This window comes from Oncorhynchus masou, chromosome 13 (genome assembly GCF_036934945.1).
Source record: "Oncorhynchus masou masou isolate Uvic2021 chromosome 13, UVic_Omas_1.1, whole genome shotgun sequence".
Taxonomy (NCBI): Eukaryota; Metazoa; Chordata; class Actinopteri; order Salmoniformes; family Salmonidae; genus Oncorhynchus; species Oncorhynchus masou.
This window is the reverse complement of record NC_088224.1, coordinates 96,074,072-96,079,071: the sequence shown is the minus strand read 5'-3', so window position 1 is coordinate 96,079,071 and position 5,000 is coordinate 96,074,072. Positions and strand designations below refer to the sequence as shown.

Genomic DNA, 5,000 nt, shown 5'->3' with positions numbered 1-5,000 from the left:
CCTTCGGAAAACAAAGAAATAACAATGGATTTTTATCTCTAATTGTTAATCCACGACGTATTCAAGGTTTAATCCCTCATATTTATAATCATATATATATTATATTTATAATCACATAATTTTACTCATCATATAATGAATATCTCCAATGAACCTTAATTAAGAGTGTTGCTACTGTGATCACATTGTACTGAACTAATGTAACAGACTAAATGAAAAGACTAGCGCAATAGCAGTGCGTTATTATCTGTTTAAGTTCAGGCACATAGGAGGCATCCCAAATGGCACCTTATTCCCTATATAGTGCACTACTTTTGACCAGGGACCCGCCCATAGGGTCAAAAGATCAAAAGTAGAGCACAATGGAGAGAATATGGTGCCATTTGGGATGCAGATATAACGTGACTCCTCAGCTCTGTTCGTGTAATGCACCGTGCTGTGTCGCTGCTCATGTTTAAATATAGCCTATGAGGCAGAAAGCTACTAGGAACAGAGGACATCTGTTCTGTGCAGCAGCAAAATGGAGGAAGACACTTCTCTATCGATCCCTCACACCGAGGTTAGCCTGTCCGCTCTCACATCCGCCCGTCTAAAAGCCCTGCAATGCAATCAGAGCTATCTCTCTCTGTCTCTCTCTGCTCTGCACTGCATACAGAGCACAACTCTGCCGAGGCCCGGATGGCCTGGTCTGGTCTGACTGAGCTGGCCCGGCTGGAATGGTCTGCTCTGACTGAGCTGGCCTGGCTAGAATGGGCTGGCCTGGCTGGTCTGGTCTGACTGAGCTGGCCCGGCTGGAATGGGCTGGCCTGGCTGGAATGGGCTGGCCCGGCTGGAATGGGCTTGCCTGGTCTGATTGGGCTGGCCGGGCTGGAATGGTCTGGTCTGACAGAGCTGGCACGGCTGGAATGGGCTGGCCTGGTCTGACTGGGCTGGCCCAGCTGGAATGGGCTGGCCTGGCTGGAATGGGCTGGCCTGGTCTGACTGAGCTGGTTCGGCTAGAATGGGCTGGCCTGGCTGGTCTGCTCTGACTGAGCTGGCCTGGCTGGAATGGGCTGGCCTGGCAGGAATGGGCTGGCCTGGTCTGACTGGGCTGGCCCAGCTGGAATGGGCTGGCCTGGCTGGAATGGTCTGGTCTGACTGGGCTGGCCCAGCTGGAATGGTCTGGTCTGACTGTGCTGGCACGGCTGGAATGGGCTTGCCTGGTCTGACTGGGCTGGCCCAGCTGGTATGGGCTGGCCCAGCTGGAATGGTCTGGTCTGACCGGGCTGGCCCGGCTGGAATGAGCTGGTCTGGTCTGACTCCCTATCAGTGTTGCTAACATGCTTTCTAACCACGGTTCATGGATAAACACTCTGATCTTTCCCTCTCTCGGAATACATCCATACAGCAGAACTCACTGAGTCAGTTTGAGGCCTCTCATATAGTACTGTATAATATGGTATTGTATAGTATTTTTACAGTATTGTATAGTACTGTATACTATTGGATAGTAGTGTATAGTGATGTTTTGAATGATAAAGTACTGTATTGTATTGCATAGTATTGTATAGTGCTGTATTGAATTGTATAGTATTGTATAGTACTGTATAATATTGTATAATATTGTATATTATTATATAGTACTATATTTAATTGTATAGACTGGTATTGTATAGTACTGTATTGTATTGTCTTGTATAGTATTGTATAGTACTGTAATGAATTGTATAGTACTGTATTGCATTGTATAGTGCTGTATAGAATGGTCTTGTATTGTACTGTACTGTATTGTATAGTATTGTATAATACTGTATTGTATTGTATAGTACTGTATATCATGGTATAGTACTGTATAGTAGTGTATAGTGTATAGTACTGCATTGAATTGTATAGTACTGTATTGTATTGTATAATATTGTATAGTATTGTGTGATACTGCATTGCATTGTATAGCATGGTATTGTGTTGTATAGTACTGCATTGTATAATATTGTATAGTATTGTATAGTACTGCATTGAATTGTATAGAATGGTATTGTGTTGTATAGTACTGTATTGTATTGTATAATATTGTATAGTTTTGTATAGTACTGCATTGAATTGTATAGAATTGTATTGTATTTTAAAGTACTGTATTGTATTGTATAGTACTGCATTGTATTATATTGAATGGTATAGTGCTGTATAGTATAGTACTGCATTGAATATAATGGTATATATATGTATTATATTGTATAGTATGGTATAATACTGTATTGCATTGTATAGTACTGCATTGTATTGTATAGAATGGTATAGTACTGTATTGCATAATACTGTATTGTATTGTATAGTACTGTATTGTATTGTATAGTACTGTATTGCATTGTATAGAATGGTATAGTACTGTATTGTATTGTATAGTACTGCATTGTATTGTATAGAATGGTATAGTACTCTATTGTATTGTACAGCATGGTATATTACTGTATTGTATTGTATAACATTGTATAGTATTGTATAGTACTGTATAGAATGGTATAATACCTTATTGTATAGTACTGTATATAATGGTATAGTTCTCTATTGTATAGTACTGTATTGTATTGTATATAATGGTATAGTACTGTATTGTATAGTACTGCATTGTATTGTATAGAATGGTATATTACTGTATTGTATAGTACTGCATTGAATATAATGGTATATATATGTATTATATTGTATAGTATGGTATAATACTGTATTGCATTGTATAGTACTGCATTGTATTGTATAGAATGGTATAGTACTGTATTGCATAATACTGTATTGTATTGTATAGTACTGTATTGTATTGTATAGTACTGTATTGCATTGTATAGAATGGTATAGTACTGTATTGTATTGTATAGTACTGCATTGTATTGTATAGAATGGTATAGTACTCTATTGTATTGTACAGCATGGTATATTACTGTATTGTATTGTATAACATTGTATAGTATTGTATAGTACTGTATAGAATGGTATAATACCTTATTGTATAGTACTGTATATAATGGTATAGTTCTCTATTGTATAGTACTGTATTGTATTGTATATAATGGTATAGTACTGTATTGTATAGTACTGCATTGTATTGTATAGAATGGTATATTACTGTATTGTATAGTACTGCATTGAATATAATGGTATATATATGTATTATATTGTATAGTATGGTATAATACTGTATTGCATTGTATAGTACTGCATTGTATTGTATAGAATGGTATAGTACTGTATTGCATAATACTGTATTGTATTGTATAGTACTGTATTGTATTGTATAGTACTGTATTGCATTGTATAGAATGGTATAGTACTGTATTGTATTGTATAGTACTGCATTGTATTGTATAGAATGGTATAGTACTCTATTGTATTGTACAGCATGGAATATTACTGTATTGTATTGTATAACATTGTATAGTATTGTATAGTACTGTATAGAATGGTATAATACCTTAATGTATAGTACTGTATATAATGGTATAGTTCTCTATTGTATAGTACTGTATTGTATTGTATTGTATATAATGGTATAGTACTGTATTGTATAGTACTGCATTGTATTGTATAGAATGGTATATTACTGTATTGTATAGTACTGCATTGAATATAATGGTATATACATGTATTATATTGTATAGTACGGTATAATACTGTATTGCATTGTATAGTACTGCATTGTATTGTATAGAATGGTATAGTACTGTATTGCATAATACTGTATTGTATTGTATAGTACTGTATTGCATTGTATAGAATGGTATAGTACTGTATTGTATTGTATAGTACTGCATTGTATTGTATAGAATGGTATAGTACTCTATTGTATTGTACAGCATGGTATATTACTGTATTGTATTGTATAACATTGTATAGTATTGTATAGTACTGTATAGAATGGTATAATACCTTATTGTATAGTACTGTATATAATGGTATAGTTCTCTATTGTATAGTGCTGTATTGTATTGTATATAATTGTATAGTACTGTATTGTATTGTATAGAATGGTATAGTACTGTATAGTACTGTATTGTATAGTACTGTATTGTATAATATTGTATAGTATTATATAGTACTGCATTGTATAGTATAGAATAGAATTGTGACCGCAGAACACGTCTACCTCCACCTCCACTACAGTCAATTAGCTGGTCAACCTGCCGAACCAGCTGTGACAGGGGACAGTAGTCACTCCCAATGGACCCTGCAGGCTACAGCCTCTGATTCAGGGGCTCTGCCGCGTAGACAGAGGCCTGCTATAAATATACATCCCCCACCCCTCTGGAATACAGTGCCCTGATTGGCTAAAGCAGTAAACAAAGGTCTGTGCCGCCCTTGGTACTGCGCTGTGCCCTTGGTCAGGGGTGCATACTACTGTCTTGTATGAGGATGATGGTAAGTGTAGGCCAGGCAGTAGTACTGTGTGTATATGGCCAGTCAGTAGTACTGTGTGTACTATGGCCAGTCAGTAGTACTGTGTGTATATGGCCAGGCAGTAGTACTGTGTGTACATGGCCAGGCAGTAGTACTGTGTGTATATGGCCAGTCAGTAGTACTGTGTGTACTATGGCCAGGCAGTAGTACTGTGTGTATATGGCCAGTCAGTAGTACTGTGTGTATATGGCCAGGCAGTAGTACTGTGTGTACATGGCCAGTCAGTAGTACTGTGTGTATATGGCCAGTCAGTAGTACTGTGTGTATATGGCCAGGCAGTAGTACTGTGTGTATATGGCCAGTCAGTAGTACTGTGTGTATATGGCCAGGCAGTAGTACTGTGTGTATATGGCCAGGCAGTAGTACTGTGTGTATATGGCCAGTCAGTAGTACTGTGTGTATATGGCCAGTCAGTAGTACTGTGTGTATATGACCAGGCAGTAGTAATGTGTGTATATGGCCAGTCAGTAGTACTGTGTGTATATGGCCAGTCAGTAGTACTGTGTGTACATGGCCAGTCAGTAGTACTGTGTGTACATGGCCAGTCAGTAGTACTGTGTGTATATGGCCAG

At 37.6% G+C, this 5,000-nt stretch overlaps 1 protein-coding gene across 1 annotated transcript in view; it reads right to left on the bottom strand.

Moving 5' to 3' along the window:
* Positions 1-5,000, bottom strand: part of tenm4 (teneurin transmembrane protein 4) — a 716,895-nt gene that overhangs the window by 209,755 nt on the left and 502,140 nt on the right. The window lies entirely within an intron of this gene.